Source organism: Aedes albopictus, chromosome 1 (assembly GCF_035046485.1).
Source record: "Aedes albopictus strain Foshan chromosome 1, AalbF5, whole genome shotgun sequence".
Classification (NCBI taxonomy): Eukaryota; Metazoa; Arthropoda; class Insecta; order Diptera; family Culicidae; genus Aedes; species Aedes albopictus.
Genome location: NC_085136.1, coordinates 261,559,211 through 261,580,767, shown reverse-complemented (window position 1 = coordinate 261,580,767; position 21,557 = coordinate 261,559,211). Strand labels below are relative to the sequence as shown.

Here is a 21,557-nt window from a genome sequence, read left to right as displayed (position 1 = left end):
TTATTTATTTTTAACTTTAAATTTTGTAAGAGGGAAAAGCCCCTTAGAGTGATTTCCAAATTTACATGTTGAAGTTCGAACCTAACTGTTTATACTTATTGTTTAAGCTCCATTTTGTATGAAATATTTTGGTTCACCGGTACAAGTTCATAACTTGTGTTAGAAATTAAAAAACATTAACCTTCTCAAGACATTAGGAAAAATAGCATGATGAATTAATAAATAGATCCACTATTTACCAATTCATCATACTTATCCGAGAGATTGGGTTCAATAAATAAGAGTTTATGAATGCTTACAAAAAATCGAATATGGCGTGGTAAATAACCAGAATTATCAAAACATTATTTTTTTCATAATCATTAATGAAATTGAATAAGCAAGTGAAATATCGAAATTTGCACTTTTCTAATGATCAAGTCTGTATTTTATTTACAATGCAAAAACGTGACTTTATTTCTAAAAATTTGCTTTCAAAGCATTCCATAAAATTCAATTGAGCTGGCCACCATGAACGCCGTGAACCACGCGCTGAATGTTGGTGAATTGCTATCTCTTCCTCACTGATGGAATGGTCTTCGCTCAATCTGCTGACTCTTTTACCCTGCTGGATTGATCGAATAAAACAACTCAAGGGGAAAGTTTGACGGACTTGGATGATCTTGATGGTTTGGTCAAACTGGATGATAGCGGTGGTTGGATCAATCTTTCGGAGGGGAAATTAATGAAGATATAAACATCAACCTCAATCTCGCTTTTGCAGGTTGGTCAGTATTTATATCAAGATTCAGCATTATCATCCATCTTCTTCGCAATAAAAATGCAAGCAATACATTTAGCAATATTCCTATCAATGTGTGTTTCTTGATGAATTTGAAGGAAGGATTGAACCTCTTGGTTGAATCAATTTATTGATAAGTGTAAATGGCACTAATGGGTGAACGAGAAGGCGTGAACGGGCTGCACACCACGGCGGTCGAATGAAGTCAGTTTATGAACGATGTTTGCGACGAACGGACGGAGGAGTAGTGATGGTGGCTAATAGTTAAAAGTAAATTGTGGTTTTGTGAATAAATTCTTTAATGAAGATAGTGAAAGTCGATTTTGATTTTTTGATGGCTTGAGAGTGAAGGAATGCAGGATGTGTGACCGGAAGCAGGGTAAGTTTATTGAATTTTCCTGATTTGTTGGTGTCGCTGAAAATGATGGTATTTGTTGGGGCGAAAAGTTAGATCCCCGTGCTTTTAAACACGACCGAACTTGCATCGATTTTTCTTGACTGCTCCGAAAAGCGTACGAACACTACATGGCGCAGTTGGTAGGAGTTTATTTTATTTAGAATTTCCATTTGGTGGTGACCCATACTGCTCGGGATTACAAATTGTAAGTTGAATGACAAACAAGAAAATGCGGAATTATTTGTTTAATTATGTTGAGAATTTAGAATGAAATTGATATTGAAAAGTAAGGGACACCTGGGCACCGCGATAGCTCTGATGGTAAAATTGATGGATTAACAATGCAGAGGTCCTTTGTTCGATGTGAGATTATGGATTGTTAATGGAATGTCAAACAAGAAAATGCGGAATGGTTAATTTTACGAGCCGATTTCATGAATGAACGTTTGACAAAAGGTGGTGTAGTAATACGAGTAAATCAACGTTGCTGTCGTTTCGTGGCTCATGGCTAGTCATTTTGTGAATAAAGTTGAAAATTAAAGAAATTTTATGGGAAGTCCTGCGCGAATCGAAACGACATAGTGTACAGTTTAATTGTTCTTCATTCACTAACAAATTATAGTTATCTGAATTATTACAGGGGCTTAGTAGAATTATTGTGGCATGGTACAAACGAATGTATGAATTAATTATTAGAATGAAACAGGACTGTACGTCACTGAAAGTTTGTGTTGGTTTGTTCACATTTGAAAAGTGATTTTACTTTGAAGATTATTGTAATTTTGTGTCTTATCAAAACTTTCCATCAGGCGATGGTTTTTTGGGTTGATTTTGATAAAAAAAAATAGCTAAAACAAGGAAGCACGAGTAAGAATGAACTAGTGTGTATTACAGTATGTCGGATTTTAGTTTGAACTACAGGAAAATGCATGTGCTATAGTTTCTCAAAGGACCGGCGTGAACTCGAACAATAATGGGTTTGTGATTAAGAATAAATTTAAATTCTATTAAATATAATAAGATAAGATATTTTTATTGGTTAATTTGATAAGTTTCGAGTATAATTAGATTACTAGTTGAGAATTGTTTGCAATGGTCGGATTGGATTTGCAAAAAAGAAAAGAAAAAAATTGTATTGTATTAGTGCAAGTTTTTATTTTGATTTTCAACAGTTCTATTAAGAATGGAATGGTATCGTATTCCCAAATAAATGTGGTGCTGATTTGACAGTTCGGCCAATTATTCTAAGCAGTGCGAACCATTAATTCTGTGTAGCGTCTCAGTAAGAGTTAGGTCTCACAGAAGTTCAACAATATAATAATTGGAGTTTTGAAGTAAGTGGAATTCTTAAAGATTCTGTGTAGCGTCTCCATATGAGTTAGGTCTCAAAGAAGTATGAAAAAAGCAATAAAATCTATCGACGGTTCTGTGTAGCATCTCCTTAAGAGTTAGGTCTCACAGAGGGTGGACATGGCAAAAAAACTAGAGGAGATGGTTGATACATATAATGTTTCTGTGTGCGTCTCTGGATGGATCAAGTCTCAAAGAAGTACAGAAAGATAAACAGCAAAAAAAAGTAAAGTGATTGTTTATAGATCATTCTGTGTAGCGTCTCCTTAAGAGTTAGGTCTCACAGAAGAACAAAGAGCAAAAAAAAAACAGCAGAGGTAGTTATTGATATTCTGTTTCTGGTGCGTCTCGGTATGAGTTAGGTCTCACAGAAGTTACAACAGTACAGCAAAAGCCAGAGTATTGCACAGTTCACACCAAATTGGACTGCACAGTTTGAAAGTGTGATGGTTGAAAAGTGTGACGATAAGTGCAATCGGCCTGTCTGACAGCATTTTGACGTCGAGAAATGTCAAACATTAGCACGTGGTGAGTGATTCGCCTGACTCTTCTTCGGTTTTGTTTTGATTCTCATACATCATCAACTCTCCGAATCGACCTTCTCTCTTTTTTTCTCACCGAGAGTCGTAGCCGGGCGGCCAGCTATGCAGGTTTGTGTGTTTCTTCTCATGGAAAAAGTTTGTGAAACGTGGAATTCTCGATATTGATGTCGGCAACCGTGCCCGAGCACAAAAATAGTGTGATAGGCGAAGTGCATCAAAAATCCATCTTGGAAAGCAACCAGCAATAAAACAAATGAGACAACAAATGAGTATGTGTAAAGTCTCTGAATAAACTAGGTGGCAAAGAAGTTAAAAAAAAAGATAAGAGAAATGAATGGGTATATTGCACAGTTCACACCAAATTGGACTGCACAGTTTGAAAGTGTGATGGTTGAAAAGTGTGACGATAAGTGCAATCGGCCTGTCTGACAGCATTTTGACGTCGAGAAATGTCAAACATTAGCACGTGGTGAGTGATTCGCCTGACTCTTCTTCGGTTTTGTTTTGATTCTCATACATCATCAACTCTCCGAATCGACCTTCTCTCTTTTTTTTCTCACCGAGAGTCGTAGCCGGGCGGCCAGCTATGCAGGTTTGTGTGTTTCTTCTCATGGAAAAAGTTTGTGAAACGTGGAATTCTCGATATTGATGTCGGCAACCGTGCCCGAGCACAAAAATAGTGTGATAGGCGAAGTGCATCAAAAATCCATCTTGGAAAGCAACCAGCAATATTACAGATAATTTTGTAGAGCATCTTATTGGGAGTAAGCAGAACTGTAGTGATAAGTAAAATGGTACATGCAGAATTCCTAATGATAAGATATAGCTCCTTCTCATAATGCTCAACACAGATGGTATGGGAAATAAACTGAAAAAAAATATCAGAAAGCCTGGTATAACAAATACATTAACTCAAAACTACATAAATCTTGATTCTAGGTTTTGAAGCCTGATGGTGATTAATGGAGTCTGGACAACTCTACACACTATAAAATACGGAATTACTCTATGATGTAGCGTGTATGTTGAGAGAGGTAAATAAGTTTGGAGAATATGACACGTGACCGATTTTTGTTTCAAGTTTAAAAACTATACTCATGTTAGCGGCATGAGTAGTTTCTTGAGGGTAAACCACGAAATCTGTGAGATACGAAGGAGTTGATTAGTGATTACCTGATTCTTATGCTTGATGGATATCTTGGAGCCTGGCAAGCTTCACCCATCTAAGCGGTTTTAGAATAAGATGTACTGATATCTTCATGATAATACATAAAAAATAATATTAATATCTAAAGTGTTGGTAATATTTTGATTTTAAAGTCTGACGGTAATTAAAATGAGTCGAAAAAGTTGTTTCAGAAGTGTTTTGTGGGCTAAACCAGGATTTTGCTTGACAATTTCCTTGCATTTCCTTGCTTGACAATTGTTATGCATGAGGGATACTTCGGGAGCCTGGAAAGCATCACCTATTTGACCAGTTTAAAAAAAAAAGAGTTTTTGGTTCCTAATAATGAAATATGCAAACAAAACTACAACAAGAAAACTATCACAATGTAGTAATATCAAATTTAGTTTTTCAGCATTTATATTAGAAAGAAAACATGAAGTTGAGGCAGACATAAGTATACGATGTTTTTTTTTATATTTTGTCACTTGACAATTTTTCAACCTTACAAGTAGTATCAGAGTTATTATTAATATATTTATTAAAGAGACTTTCAGCCCTTGACTGGTTCGTCTCTAGTAGTATCAGAGGTCTCTTGAAGGAAGAAACGAGATACAAAGCAGTGATTTGACGATTTCCAGATTTTTGTTGCTTAATGGATACTCTTGAAGCCTGGAAAGCTTCACCCGTTTAAGCGATTTAATCATCAGATGTAATGTATTTTGAATGATGAAACATGTCAACAAAAACATAGACTAATAACAAGAGTAATTCTAATGGCAGCCATATTATCGCTCAATTAAAAATTAGAAATTAGCAATAAACTTGATCAAAATCGCCTAACACTTTGTATGGGTGAAGCAATAAAAATTTCGGTTTTTGTTGAATAACTGGCAATCATATGGATATTTTTCAATAGTTTTTTGTGCAGATGATAAAAAGAAGGAACATCTCTCTGTTATCAATGACTTTGATCGTTTTTAATATTATTTCTGTGAGATATTGGCTATTGCTAATTTTTGCCGTTTCAGTGCGCGTTAATATTTTACCCAATTCTAATGTTTTGATTTGAAGTCTAGAGGATACTAATAGAGCCTGGAAAACCTAACACATTATAGCAATATTATGTTCAGTTGTTACAGTTTCCTTAGGATTGTAGGTGTAAGTTGAGGATAGCAAAGTGGTTTGATTTTTTTTATCGCATGACTTCGCAAGTCCAACCCATAAAAGCAATCTCAGTAACCCTGGTCGTGCATTTGGGCCATTATGAACCAGATAGGCACACTGAGCGTAAACAGGATGAACGTCAGTTAATGCACGAAGAAGGTTAAGGGTAGGTAGAATATTAAATTTGTAAGGTACGAAGGAGTTAATGAATATATTCCCAATTTATGTGCTAAAACGAACTCTCGGAACTTGGTAAGCTCCGCCCATTACAGTCCACTAAAAGCCTGTTGTTGTAGTATGGTAGAGATAGAACATGTAAGTTAAATTGGACATGGAGATACATAGAGATTCAATGGTGATTTTTTTATCTTAATACTTGGTGATTACTTTTGGACTAACGAATTCTATACCCGTTTCCATTTGTTAAGACATCTAGGTAATTTAATAATCTATTCATTGCAATATGTAAACTAAGAGAGGCTGACGAATAAGTTGGTAGCTATAAATTGTCAATGCCTGGTTGATACTTTAAGGGTATGTATGTAAATACGCAAATCCAAGCCATTTGAAGACCAGCGGTTGTTCATTTTGAGAGAGAGGCATGTGAAGTGAAAAGAACAGGAAGAGTTGTTGATGGTTTTCGGATTATAATGCTCGATGAATACTGCAATTAGAAATTTGATGATTTCCATCATGAAAACACACACAAGACCAGCTGTTGTAGTTCATCTTGAACTAATTAAACATAGAATAGTTGAAATAAGTTGATTTGAGGCATTGAAACTCATGAACAGTTGAACCGATCAGCATAACTTGTTGCACTCCTTGGTCCGTCTTCAGGGTAGCTGTGTTTATATGTAGTAAAAGTAACGAAAATCAACTAAAAAGTAGGAAAATGTGAAGCTGGGTATACCCCTATAGGGTGTTTGTATGAGCTGGGTAGAAATTCAATACAATGAAAACAAAATTAATCGAGAGTGCGGTGGCAACACAACTTTTGCAGAACCAACCAGTATAGGATATAGAGGATATATTTAACAAAACTTGGCGAATTTTGTCCATGGTAGCAGCTTCGAAATCTCCATCAATATTTGCTGGTGGATGTATAGGACTTTAAAATTGAATATACAAAGATTTATTTTTCCTGGGCGCTTATTGAAAGGAGTGGAGTCTGGTTAAGCATAGCAACTTGTAATATATCTTATATACTTGATAGAATAGTATAGAAGAAGGGTATAAATAAAAATCATAGTACAGAATTCATGAATTGTATGATGGTTTTCTGATACATGTTAACAATTGATGTATGTTATTGCAATGAGCATCGATCATTATGGAGCCTGGCGTTGAAGTTTATCATGGAAGCAGTCATAAGATTTTAAGGTATTCCTGTATGAACTTAGTGAAAACAGTCTCAAGATTATAACGTATTTTCTTGTGTATACTTAGTGAGAGGCATAGATATTTGTTGATGATTTTCTTATTTTGATGTTTCATTAATGTATTTGTAGCGTGCAAGTCGCACAAAATGGTAGAAATCTCAAGTTTAGCGGTTGTGGAATCAGCGGAAAATGTGAATTGCTCAACATAAATACATTTGCGGATGATTTTGTGTTCCACCTCAAAAATCAAATTTTGGAGCATATATCGGCGAAAACAGTCTTGGCATTAACAATCGTAGTTATCAGAAGGTAGATTTAAATAGAGCCATTTGTTGGTAATTGAGTTTTTAAATTTAGAAAAAAAATCAAAATATTTTTTTTTTATTTTTAAACGGAAGAGAACTTTTTTCTGAGCCATTATGATTTTTTTTCAGATTTTTAGAACTTTATTTCAATAACTAAAATCAATTTCAAAGAGATTTTTTAAATCCCCTTTTGATAGCTGGGCAACCACTTGACAGCTCCGCCCCGTACAAAATCCGACGAGGGGTGATTTATCGAATCGCTCCCATACAAACTTCAAATTGATTTTTAAATAGGTTCCCAAACCTAAATTCATGTAAATTTGGATTTCGCCTCAGGTCGGCATGCAGATTCAGAACGTAAAATTATCTCAATACCATTAAAGAAACCAATTGAGTTTTGAAGCTTGGCGGATGATTTTGAAATCTCGTAGGTGCCGCCATTTTCAATGACTTGTGAGTGGGGAAACTTGTGCATTTAGAAAGTAGGTACCTACACAGTAAATGGAATGTAATATAAGCCTAGTAGTAGAAACCAGGGAGAATAACCGGGAGGGAACACCCGCGAACAAACGCGGCTAAAAAAGTGTTTCGCGAAGTACTAGACGGGTGCAGCCACCGCCAGGGGCGCTAGTGTTGTTTACCGATTATGTGGCAAATTAGTTTTTGAGTGTAGTCTTCCCGATGCTGGCAGTTTTGACGTTTGCGCGGATAAACAATAAAAACAAACCTCGGTGACCGAAAGTGGCAGAAGCGGCAGAACAGGAACAGGAATCGCAGAATTGATTGATGCACCAAGCGGTAAGAAGAAGAGTTTTGACATCCAAGCGGTGTGCCGTTTACATCCATCGACCAATCAGCGACGAGGATCTAATCGACGGCACACCGCTTGGATGTCAAAACTTCTTCTTCTTTTCGCTTGGTGCATCAATCAATTTTGTTGTTCTGGGATTGGTAAGTTGTTATTACAAGTGCTGATAAATAACAAAGCTAGTTATATATTCTGTATATATTCCTTGATATTTTCAGTATTTTGTGAGCGGAATACAACTATAGAGATCTGGAGTTTGCTGTCCAAGAGAGCTGGGCTGAAATTGATGAGTTAGCGGCAGTTCGTGCCTGCGATTAAACCCAGAGGTAGCCCGCTTGGTTTGCCTCGAACCCGAGCCCAAACCTGCTGCAGAATATGTCCCGCATCTTCAGTACCTACTCCGACACCAGACCAAACTATATCAGGTGAGTATCGGTTGATTTTAGTCTTTGCAAAGTGTCAGGTTAGTTGACCCGAAACACCTCTTTACGACTTTCCGACAAACGAAGTTGTTTTTTAACTGAACTCATTCTGCTGGGGATATGTATTTACTATGGTCTCCACCGTTCCTTTGATTTCTAGAAGCAATGTTTAGATATTGGTGAAGGTCAGGGTTTGTGACGGCACCTTAGTAATCAGTGATCTGTGTTTCTATTTTCAGCCTAATCGAATCCTTTCCCTGCACAGCTGGAAGTGTCTGGGGATTGATGAGGAACAGGACAGGAGCTGTGCTTGCCGATACCGTCAGCTACAGATAAGAAGTAAAAATTTCGATACCCTTCTATTCCAAGACACCTGCTCATGCACATTAATCTTTTAGATCGGTGATGTTTACGGTTGGATCATCGTCCATCTCCCTCTGCCAATCCCACAACTTCAGCCGTCGGAGCCAATGAGGTACCTCATTGCGTCTGAGTAAGATCGAACTGGCATTCCATTTTTGATGCATCATCCCGTTTCCCTGCAACCCTGCTGCGTCAACGGAGTAGTAGTATGTGGAAAGGCAACCTTATTCCTAGCGGCGGCATGTTGATAGGAGTTCCGGTGGTTCATCTCACCCTCCGCCACCCGGTTCCGGTGGCCTGATAATGGAATAATATGCCCTGTAGAGTAGGTACACGGTGCAAAGACCTGAGCACCCCGGTACCTAGGAAACTATCAGTAAGCAACTCAAATATTGCCTTCGTTGTGAAGATCTCACCTTCAAGTACGCTGGACGAAATCTGCGTGGGATTTCGTTATTCGTCGGATGGCGCCACAGAAATTAATATATGCTTGATGGCAAAGCTGCTGTAAATATTGGTTGCTGTTGTAAGCGTTATTTGTGAGGTAGGTAATTTAATACTTTTATTGCACTGGACAAAATCTGTTTTCTAACGTAGGTACTTATTGTTTTGTAACTCTGCATTATAAAATCTATTCATCATGGTAAACGTTTAGACTATTATGACGGTTGTAGCATTGCTTGCATGATCCAAAATTCTTGTTTAACTTATGGAACACGTTGAGTTGCATGATTTTTTTTCTTGGCTCATCCCAACTGGTCAAAGCGTGCTTCTCAGCTTGGTTTGGTGTTCTATGAGCACTTGTTAATTGCCTTGATTATCATTACACAGCGTAACAAAAATTAACTTTTGGACTGTCTCAAGAGCAAACTTATGTGTCTCCGAAGGATTTTGGGCCGCTGAATCCGAATCCGGGCTCAGATTTGCTCTAACACGTCACAATTTTGAGCTATACCTCAATTTATAGGGCAAAATATGTGATTTTGGGCTTTTTTGACTGCAAGCCATTAAGCATGAAATTTTTTTTTCAACCAATCAAAAGGTTAATTGGTCAATTAACATCTAAATTAACGAGTCATGCAAAATATTTCGTTTTACCAAATCGAATTCGATAGTTTTGAGCGATTTGTGTTAGGTACGATATTTCCCATACAAGTCACCCTCCAAAAGTTGTATGCAAGTTTTCATACCAACATAAAATGCCTAAATCTATCAAATTTGATTAGGTTAAACGAAATATTTTGCTTGTGTCGTTAATTTAGATGTTAATTGACCAATTAACCTTTTGATTGCTTAATAAAAATATTTCCATGCTTAATGGCTTGCGGTCAAAAAAGCCCAAAATCGCAAAATTTGCCCTATAAATTGAGGTATAGCTCAAAATTGTGACGTGTTGGAGCAAATCTGAGCCCGGATTCGGATTCAGCGGCCCAAAATCCTTCGGAGACACATAAGTTTGCTCTTGAGACAAAAAAATGTTGCGCTGTGTTATCATTATCATGATTATGAAAAAATGGCTTGATGAAGTTATTGCAAATTGGCAATTTTTTTCCAAATTATTGACCAAAAATTTTGATCAATCAGTAGGTTTTGTTTATCAATAGTTCCACAACAACAAATAGTTGTTCGATGATAGAATTCAATCGCGGATATGGAGTTTCAATTAAAATCAACATAGAATCAGTTTTCTGTACGTTTTTTAACGTTCCTGTGAATTTCTTCTCGAGTTCTTTCAAGTTCAGTTTCAGATGTTTCTTTTTTAATAGATCTAGCATTCCATACGGGAATTCATGCAGGAATTTCATGGGAAATTAGTTCGAAATATCAATAAGGAATTCCTCCAGGAGCTCAATCATGAATTCCTCTGGCAGTTCTTTCGAGAAATCTCCCAGGAGTTCTATCGGGAGTTCGCCCAGAAGTCCCTCAGGGAGTTCGTCCAGGAATTTCATTTGGAATCCCTCCAGAAGTTCTATCGGGTATTACTCAAGTGATTCTTCCAAGAAATTCTCTATGAATAGTATAAATTGCTTCAGAAATTCCTTAAAGAATCTTGCAAAAACTTTTTCAGGAGTTCGTCCGAGAGTTCCACTGGAAATGTCAGAGGAGTTCCATCGGAAAATCATCCAGATTTTCAGTCGCAAATTTCTCAAGATGATCTATTGGAAACCCCTCAAGGAGTTCCATGGAATATTTTTCAACAAGTTTCATTGCGAATTCACACAGGAGTTGTTTTTTATTCTTCCAGAAGTTCCATGTGTGGTTCCTCCAGGAATTTCATTAGGAAAGCATCTGTGAGTTCGATTAGGAATTACTTCAAAAGTGCTATTGAGAATCCTTTCAAGAGTTCCATTGGGATTTCTCCTGGAGTTCTTTGGGGAGTTCCTCCAGGAGATCATTTGGAATTTATCTGAAAGTCCTCTGGAATTCCTCCTGAAGTTCCTCGGGAATTCCTCCTAAAGCTCCTCGGGAATTCCTTCTGAAGTACCTCGAGAATTTCCCCCGGTGTTCCTCTGAATTCTCCAAGAGTTCCTCGAAAATTCCTCCACAAGTTCCTTAGAAATTCCTCCAGCAGTTCCTCAGGAATATCTCCAGAATTTCCTCGGGAATTGATTCAGGAATTCCTCCTAGAGTTCCTCGGGCATTGCTCTAAAAGCTCCTTGGGGATTCATCCAGAAATTCCTTCAAGAGTTTCTTGGAAACTCCTTCAGGAGTTCCTCTGGAATATGTCCAGAAGTTCCTCGATAATTTCTCGAGGAAGTCTCTGGAAATGTGTCCAGGAGTTCCTCGTGAATAGGAGGCAATCAGTGAAGTACTAGATTGAAAGTAGTGAGCTGGATTTTTGTATGGCGAGATGATCAATTCTCCATTTCTGCAATGAAATGGTGCAAACAGCGTGGGTTATATGATTTATTGACTAATTTGATGCTGTTTGAGCAAAAGTTTGGATAACTATGTTGCTGAAGTTGCAGGAAAAAATAATACAACATCACAATTATTCAAACTTTTGCTCAAATAGCATCAAATTAGCCAATAAATCATATAACCTACGCTGTTTGCACCATTTCATTGCAGAAATGGAGAATTGATCATCTCACCATACAAAAATCCAGCTCACTACTTTCAATCTAGTACTTCACTGATTGCCTCCTATTCTACCAGGAGTTCCTCGGTAATTTCTCCAGGAATTCATCCGAAAATTCCTCGGGAATTTCTCCTGGAGTTCCTAGGAAATTTCTTGCAAATTGTTCCAGGAGTTTCCTGCAAATTCCTCCAGGAGTTCCTCGGAAATTCCTCCAGGAGTTCCTTGGAAATTTTTCCAAGAGTTCCTCAGGAATTTCTCAAGAATTTCCTCGAGGATTCTTCCAGGAGTTTTCCGGATTTTTTCTCTAGGAGTTCTGAAATTCCTCCTGGTGTTCCTCGGAAATTCCTCTAGGAGTTCATCGGGAATTCTTCCAGGAGTTCCTCGGGAATTTATCCTGGAGTTCCTCGAGAATTCTTCCGGCAGTTCGCCAGAAATAGGGTGACAAAGGGTATTATCAGCAGGTTTGTTCTCTTCGTCATGGGGGGTTTTTGTCGGCCAAATTACCTGAATCTTGGCCATATAGTGCAACTTGGTTAGGAAGGATTTGGGGCCAATTCTGGGTCCAACAGGTTTCAAAAAAAAAACCATGACGAAGGGAACAAAACTGCCGAAAATACGTAAGTTCCCCTATCTGCAGGAGTTTTTGATTATATTTCCAGAAGTTCCTCGGTTACTCTAGGGAATCCTTGGAAATTTCTCCGAAAGTTCATCAAGAATTTCCTCGAGGATTCATCCAGAAGTTCCTCGGAAATTCCTCCAAGAGTTTCTCAGAAATTCTTCCAGAAGATCCTTGGACATTTTTTTCAGGAGTTCCTGAAGATTTTTTCAAGAATTTCCTCGAGAATTCCTACTGAAGTTCCTCGACAATTGCTGCAGGAGTTCCTCGAGAATTTCTCCAGGAGTTCCCCAAAAACATCTGCAGGAGTTTTTCGGGAATATCTCCAGAAGTTCCTCGAAAATTTCTTCGAGGATTCATCCAGGAGTTCCTCCTGAATTCTACCAGGTGTTCCTCGGGAATTCCTCCTGGTGTTCCTCTGAATTCCTCTAAAAGTTCCTCGGGAATTCCTGTAAAAAGTTCCTCGGCATTTGCTCCAGGAGTTCCTCTGGAATTGTTCCTGGAGTTCCTCGGAAATATCTCCAGGAGTTCATCGGATATTCCTCTACTAGTTCCAAGGGAATTCCCCCAAGGAGTTTCTCGCGAATTCTTCACCAAGAGTTCCTCGGGTACTCCTACTGAGGTTCCTCAGGAATGTATTTAGAATTTCCACGAGGATTCACCGAGGAGTTCCCGGGATTTCTTTTCTTCAGGAGCTCCTCGAAAATTCCTTCAAGAGTTCCTCTGAAATTCTTCCAACAGTTAATTGAAAATTCGTTCATCGGCAATTTCTGAAGTTCCACGGGAATTTCTCCTGGAGTTCCTTGGGAATTCTTTTAACAGAGTGAAAACTTGAGACACCTTTACTGGTTGGTGGTTGACAAAGGAATGATCTAATTTATTTTCTAAAAGTCATACATCGAATAATCAAAGGTTGCTATGATCTATTGTACTCTAACATCCCGCCTCAATTGATCAATCCCAGCATCGTCCGAAGTTTTCCAAATCGTGGAGCAGCAAGGCCTTTTGTCATCAAGTCCGCTATTTGAACCTCGGCTGGCTGGTACTGAAGTTTGATCTGCTTCTGTTGGATCAGGTCACGCAGGAAAAAGTACTGTATATCAATGTGCTTCATTCTTCTATGCTTTCTTGGTTCTTCACAGATGGCAATGCACGGCTGATTGTCTTCATATACAGTCACCGGTAAGGCAACTGACACGTCGAGCATCTTCAAGAGGTTCACCACCCACATCGCTTCGCAGCTAGCATGACAAAGAGCCATGAACTCCGCTTCAGTGGTCGACAATGCCACCGACGTCTGCTTCCTGGTTGCCCACGAAATCGTTGCGCCATGTAGCTTCACTACGTACCCAGAGACGGACCGCCGGTCATTTGGATTGTTGCCCCAGTCCGCATCAGCAAACACGGAAAGTGTTTCCGAATCCGTCGACCGCCGGAAAGCCAAGTGATAATCGGCAGTAGCTCGCAGGTACATCAGTATCCTCTTCAGGTGTGTCCAATGTTCGTCCGTTGCGCAACACTGGAAACTCGCGAAGTAACTTACCGCTGCGCAGATGTCCGGCCTCGACGTTACCATCAGGTACATCAAGCAACCGATCAGCTCCTTGTACGGCTTCTTCGTGAACCGTTTCGGATCTTCACACTTGAGTAGCTTCAGATGAGGATCCATCGGTACAGCAGAAGGTCGACAATCTGCCATCCCGAACCGCTGCAGAATCTTCATCACGTACTGCTTCTGATCAACCGTCATAACGCCCTTCGTTCTATTCCGGTTGATGTTCAGTCCAAGGAAACATTTCACGTCATCCAGATCCTTCATCTCGAACTCTCGGGACAATCTTTTCTTCAATCCGTTGATCGCCGCAATCGAGTTCCCAGCAATCAGGATGTCGTCAACATATATAGCGAGGTAAATGGTCACCTCTCCTTCCGACCAGTGGTACAGACAGTGGTCGTGCTGACTACGCTTGAATCCGATGCTGGTGATGAAACTATGGAACCGCATGTTCCAACTCCGGGATGCCTGCTTCAGTCCATAAATCGCCTTGTTGAGCTTGCAGACCAGATCGTTTCCCGCCTCAAAGCCTGCTGGTTGCCGCATGAAAATTTCTTCCGTCAATTCGCCATTCAAGAACGCGGTTTTCACGTCCATTTGATGCACGTACAGGTCCCGCTGGTTCGCCAATGCTAGCAGAATCCTCAAGGTCGTCATCTTTGCCACTGGCGAATACGTCTCCGAGTAGTCGAAACCTTTTGTTTGCGTAAAACCCTTCGCAACTAGTCGGGCTTTGTAGCGATCGATCTTACCTTCACCGTCACGCTTGATAGTGAACACCCATTTGTTGCCTACAGGCCGTCTCCCAGCGGGCAGCTTGGTCAGTACCCACGTGTGGTTCTTTTCCAGGGATGCCATTTCAGCTTCGATTGCGTCCTTCCATAGGGGCCAGTCATCGCGCTTCTTCAATTCCTCCATATCGCTTGGAATGTTGTCCACATACTCTTCGGCGTTCAGCGCGAAAGCCGAAATGTTGTAGTCCTCGTGCCAGATAGGAGGTGCACGATTTCTACAGCTTCTACGCATCTCAGTTTCATCCAGATCACCTCCGGCAGCTTCGTCCATCAACGTATCATCCAGGTCATCTTCAGCGATAGCTTCAGGCTCGTCATGGATCACTGGCTCATTTTCGTCCTCTTCTGCGACACGAGCCGGTCGGTGCACACAGTCTTGAATCACGATCAGCTGCTCTTCGTCATTTTTGCTATCGTCCAGTGGAGCCGGACTCATCTTGCATTCGTTGAACACGATGTCACGAGCAACGAAGACCTTCTTTCCATTCCAAATACGGTACCCGTTTGGTGCGTATCCGACGAACGTCGCCTTCTCAGATTTCGTGTCCAGCTTCTTCCGCTTTTGTTTCGGGATGTGGACGAAACATTCTGACCCAAAAACTCGAAGATTACTCACGTTTGGCTTTCTTCCATTCCAGACTTCATACGGAGTGCGGTTTCCATCCACAGCAACGGTCGGGCTACGGTTGATTAAGTACACCGCCGCATATACAGCTTCGCCCCACAAGCGCTTCGAAACTTTGCTTCCAGCCAGCATGGCCCGTACCTTCTCGACGATGGTTCGATTCATCCGTTCGCTCAAGCCATTTTGTTCCGGTGTGTAAGGAACCGTCATCTCCAACCGGATACCTTTTTGCCGACAGAACGTTTTCACTAGCTTACCGCTGTATTCGCCTCCATTATCGCAGCGAAGACGAGACATCCTGGTTTGGAAATGTGCTGTCGCCATGGCCTCGTACGTCTTCAAACACTCCAGCGCTTCATCTTTCGACCTCATCAAATAGACGACCGTCAGGTGGGTGTAGTCATCCGTGAAGGTGATGAAATACCGGTATCCGTCCCAGGACACAGGCGAGATGGGACCACAGACGTCGCTATGGACTAGCTCCAACGGACGGGTTGTCCGCTTCGCATCACGACTGACAAACGGATCTCGTGTTTGTTTGCCAGCCATGCACGGCTCACACACCACTGGTGGCGAGCATCCAGGTTTCACGCTGCTGTCCAGATCCAGTCCATCCACCATTTTCTTGTCGATGAGCTTCATCAGGTTTCCGCTGCCTAGGTGACCAAATCGTTGATGCCACAACTCCATTTCCTTGGTTATTTTTCCCGTTACCATGGCATGTTTTGGCGTTGCTAGGTAATGGAAATCCATCGCGTACAGAACACCAACTTGCTTTCCGGTTGCTACAACATCCTCGTCTTCGTCCTGAACGACAACCTTCCCTTTGTGGAAAATTACCTTCTTTCCAGCACTTTCCAGCCGGCGTAGAGACATCAGATTCAGCGTCAGCTCCGGGACATAGAGCACATTCTCCATCCGGATGCGGATCTGCTTGCCGTCGACAATCGAGTACACGTTGATTTCGCCACGTTGCCTAGCGACCAGTTTGACACCTTTCTTCGCTGTTGCTATCCATACAGGCTCTTCTAGCACTTCCAGATTTTCAAACAGCTCCCGTTGATTGGCCATGTGGTCGGACGCCCCGCTATCCAGGTACCAGCGCCGCGATTCTTCATCCGAGATCGCCCCAGAATCGGCAACAAACGACACAGTTTTCGCAGCAGCGCCAGCGCCGACTTTCGTAGGCTTCTTCCTCTCGTGGTTCCGGACCTGTTCTTGACGCAGTCCAGATTCCGGGCATTCGGCTCGTTTGTGGCCAAATTTTCCGCAGCCGAAACACTTCAGTCGACACTTTCCACCGGACTTACCAGCAAACGCGACGTCTTCCGGTTCTTGATTCGATGAGCTTCTTCCCTTGCGCTTCGATTCGACGTCCAGGTACTTCCCTTTCACGAATTCCAGGGTCAATTTCTCCGAAACCGCCTCCATTGCCGTGTTCACCGACTCATACGACGACGGCATGGTCAGCATCAGGTGGCACACGATGTCCTCCTCGTCCATTTTCGCACCGGTTGACTTCAGTTCTCGAACCAACTGGTCGAAACGAAGAAAGTGGGACTCCAGACTTGAACGCTCGTCGTGCTTCATCTCCAGCAGCTTCCGTTTCAGCATGAACCGGTTCGTCAAGCTCTTCCGCTCGAAAACTTCATGCAGTCCGTCCCAGATTTCCTTCGGACTCCTCTTGTCTTTAATGTATTCCAGGTGACTATCCGCTACCGCACCGATCAGGACCGAGCGACACTTGTTGTCCTGCCTCTTCCGGCACGCTTTCTTCTCCTCTTTTTCTTTCTTGACAGCCGCCGAATCCGTTTCCAGGATTTCCCAGAAAATTTCCTCTTCCGCTTCCTCTTCGACACAGTGCGCGATTTCCAGCTGTTCCAGGAATGCCAGCATCCTGAACCGCCAGTTGTTGAAACCCGTCCCGTCGAAAGGCTTGATCTTGAGGAACTTCTCGTCGTCTCCCATCGTGGCGGATTTTTTTCAATCGGCTTCCAGAATCTTCTCGGTTTGGGTTCACTGGGCCCACAACCTTTTAACAGAGTGAAAACTTGAGACACCTTTACTGGTTGGTGGTTGACAAAGGAATGATCTAATTTATTTTCTAAAAGTCATACATCGAATAATCAAAGGTTGCTATGATCTATTGTACTCTAACAAATTCCTCCAAGAATTCCTCAGAATCTCTTCCATCAGTCCCAAGTTCCAATTCCTCTAGAAGTTCCAAGGGAATTACTTCTGGAGTTCATCAGGAATTGCTCCAGAAGCTCCTCAGAGATTCCTCGGAAATTCTCCATAAGCTCACAGAAAAGTTCCTTTTGAATTCCTCCTGGAATTCCCAGAATTTTTTTCGGGAGCTCCTCAGGAGTGTCTCAAGAATTTCCTCGAGAATTCATCCAGGAGTTCCTAGGATTTTTTCATCAAGAGTTTCTCGGGAATTCCTCCAAGAGTTCCTCGGGAATTCTTCCTGAAGTTCTTCGAGAATTCCTCCAAGAGCTATTCTAACATTCCTCCAAAAGTTACTCGGGAATTCCTTCAGGAGTTTCTCGGGAATCCCTCAAACAGTTAATTGAAAATACAACCAGGAGTTCCTCAGAAATTCCTTCAGCAATTCCTCAGGAATATCTCCAGAAACTCATCGGAAATTGCTTCAGAAGTCCCTCGGAAATTTCTCGTGGAGTTCCTCGGGAATTGCTGCAGGAGTTTCTCGCGAATTGCTTCAGCAGCTCCTCAGGGGTTTCTCCAGAAATTCCGCCAGGAATTTCTTGAAAATTCCTTCAGGAGTTCTTCGGGAATTTCTTCAGAAGTACCTCTGAAATTCCTTTAGGAGTTCCTCGGGAATTCCTCAAAGAGTTCATCGCTAATTCTTCCAAGAGTTCCTCGAGAATTCCTTTTGAAGTTCCTCGGATATTCCTCTAGGAGTTCCTCTGGAATACTTCCTGAAGTTCTTCGGGAATTCCTCTTGGTGTTCCTCTGAACTCCTCAAGGAGTTCCTCTGGAATTCTTCCAAGAGTTCCTCGGGAATTCCTCCAGGAGTTCCTTGAAAATTCTTCCTGAAGTTCTTCGAGTATTACTCCAAAAGCTCTCCTGACATTCGTCCAAGAGTTCCTCGGGAATTCCTTTAGGAGTTTCTCGGGAATTCCTCCACTAGTTCCTTGGAAATGCAACCAGGAGTTCCTTGGCAACTCCTCCAAGAGTTCCTCAGAAATTCCTCCAGGACTTCCTCGGGAATTCATCCTGAAGTTCTTAGCGAATTCCTTCTAAAGCTCTTCTAACATTCCTCCAAGAGCTCCTCGGAAATTCCTCCAGGAGTTCCTTGGGAATTCTTTCAGGAGTTCTTCGGGAATTTATTCAGAAGTTCCTCTGAAATTCCTTTAGGAGTTCCTCGGGAATTCCTCAATGAGCTCATCGCTAATTCTTTCAGGAGTTCCTCGAGAATTCCTTTTGAAGTTCTTCGGGAATTCCTTCTGGTGTTCCTCTGAATTCCTCAAGGAGTTCCTCGGGAACTCTTCCAAGAGTTCCTCGGGAATTCCTCCAGGAGTACCTCGGGAATTTCTTCAGGAGTTCCTCGGGACCTTCTTCAGAAGTTTTTCGGAAATTCCTTAAGGAGTTTTTAGGGAATTCCTTCAGAAGTTCCTCAAAAATTTCTTGGGAGTTACTTTAGGATTTTCTCGGGAATTCTTTCAAGAGTGAATATCTCCAGGAGTTCCTCCAAAAGTTGCTCGGGAGTTCCTCAAAAATTCCTCCATGAACTCCTCGAAAATTCCTCCCAGGAGATCGCCGGTCATCCAGAAGTTTCAAGGATTTTCCTTCAGAAGTTCCCTTGGAATTTCTCCACGAGTTCCTCGGGAATTCCTCCCGCTGGTCTACTTCAATTCCTTCAACTGCTACTTGGAAAGTCCTCCAGAAGTCTCGAAGATGCTCGGTGTTCTTCGGAAATTCTTCAAATAGTTCCTCGGGAATTCCTCAGGGATTTCTCCAGGAGTTGCTCTGGAATTCTTTCAAAAGTTCCTCGGGAATTCGTCCACTCAAGAACTGAATAGGGAAGTTTTGGGACTTGCTCCAGGAGTTCTTCTGGAATTCCTCCAGGAGATCCACAGAACTTCGTCCAGGAGATTCCCAAGAAACTTCTGGAGCAATTACCTAGGAACTCCTGAAGGTATTCCAAGGAACTCCTAAAGCAATTCCCGAAGAAATCCTGGAACAATTCTTGAGGAACTCCTGGAGCAATTACCGAGGAACTTCTGAAGGAATTGGAGGATTCCGAGGAACACTTGAAGGAATGCCCAAGGAACTCCTGATGATGTTTCCTGAGAACTCCTGGAGGAATTCTCGACGAACTTCTGAAGAAATTCCCGAGGAACTCCCGAGGGAAATTCCAAAAAAAATCTTGGAGGAATTTCAAAAAAAAAAAACTTGGAGGAATTTCTTCCACAGAAACTTCTGAAGAAATTCCCGAAGAACTCTTGAAGAAATTTCCAAGAAATTCCTGGAGGAATTTCTGGAGAAATCTATAAGTAGCTTCTGGAGCAATTTAAGAGAAACTGCTGAAAGAATTCCCGAGGAACTTCTCAAGGAATTCTCGAGGAACTTCTGAAGGAATGCTCGAGGAACTTTTGCAGGAATTCCCGAAGAACTCCTGAATGATTTCCCGAAGTCCTCATGCAGGAATTCCAGAATAAACTCCTGCAGATATTCCAGGGAAAGGAATAACCTTGGAATGTCAGTATTAATCCTCGAATAATACCTTCCAGAGAAGCTCTTGGTGGAATTCCACCGATAAACCGTGGAGGAATTCTCGAAGAACTCCTTGAGGAATTTCCGGAGACCTCCTTCAGAAATTCCTGGAGAAACTCGTGCATAAGGAAGGAATAATCTTGGAATTCTTGGATGAACCAGCAAAGAGCTAGTATGGTGAGAAGGTAAATTCTCCGTTTTTGCACAAAATGTGTGGGTATTACGATTCCTTGCCTAATTTAATGCTGTTTGAGCATATTGAGCAACTACTGGCACGATGGATTTCCTAGCAAAACAGGCACCGAGATTACACTAGGAAAACATCTTGCCTTACTCTTGCTTTGACTAATTTCTACAAAATTAGCTATTTAATCCGAATTTAATCAAATAATGATTAAGGCCCCTTAGCGTGTCATCGCAAAATGGCTTCTTCAAAATCATTGTCCGAAATCAACTTTACACAACATTGCACCAATACATATTTGTAAAAAATTGACACTTATCTTATTCTATAAAATAATCAATTTCACGCGAGATATTCGGCATAAAAATGTATTCACACTACTTCAAATAAAAGCCTCTTTCCAAGTAATCACGATTACTAAGCATTAGTTCACTCGAAAGTAGAAATTTTTAACGATTAGTTTCGACCGCACTAAAATGTGGTTGGCGGTGTTTACCACCCACCGCAGTACCAACGACGACGACGGCAGCGCTGTGATGTCTTTTGGCGCGCACAATCATCGATCATTGCACGCAGTGATGTCGATCCTGCTGGCCAAAGCATCAATGAAATTGATCGAAATCAATTAAAAAGCCAGTCAAATACATTGGTTATGCGTCATAAAATCAAAAATAATTTGTGGGGTGATTAAATATTTTTTAACTTTTTTCCAACAATTGTTAGTGAAATAAGCAAAGCATTATAATTTACGAAATCTTCACCAAGCGGTCCGCCAGCACTGCTGTTGCAGCAAACATAAACAGTGGGAGAGCGTACCAAAATAATTCGATCATTTCTAGCTCGTTACATAAAAAATCTAACATTTTTCGTGACATTTGGATATGTTTCCTTGTTATTCATTGAAGAAAAGGAGTTTACTGCTTGAGTTGCCTTCAAATGATTCATATTCTCGAAATGTTTACATTGGAGGTACCGAGACAAAGAGGTGCTATTTTTGTTTGTTTGTTTATGGAATTGGTATAGAAAGGCTACACAACTACTATCGTGCTTGATGATTGTTTGGAATAAGAATCAAATAAGAAGAACAAAATTTGAGCTGACACGCTAAGGGGCCTTAATGCTAATGATTATTAATGAATATTTGTATATTTCAGAATGACGATGCCGCTGTCTTCAAGCGGTACTTTATTCACCGCTGCCGTCAGAATGGTCGCCCCAACTACTTTGCGCCCGCAGAACCAAATAAAGTTGATATAGAATAATTATTCTTATAAGTAAATTA

At 41.1% G+C, this 21,557-nt stretch overlaps 1 protein-coding gene and 1 long non-coding RNA gene across 2 annotated transcripts in view; both read left to right on the top strand.

The window, feature by feature from the left end:
* The window catches only part of LOC109416910 (SH3 domain-containing protein 21), a 328,588-nt gene that overhangs the window by 161,371 nt on the left and 145,660 nt on the right, over positions 1-21,557 (top strand). The window lies entirely within an intron of this gene.
* LOC134287371 (uncharacterized) lies at positions 8,093-21,511 on the top strand. The gene is made up of 4 exons (XR_009997255.1): positions 8,093-8,322; positions 8,559-8,658; positions 8,718-9,226; positions 21,430-21,511. It is a non-coding gene; the product is annotated as an uncharacterized LOC134287371 (long non-coding RNA).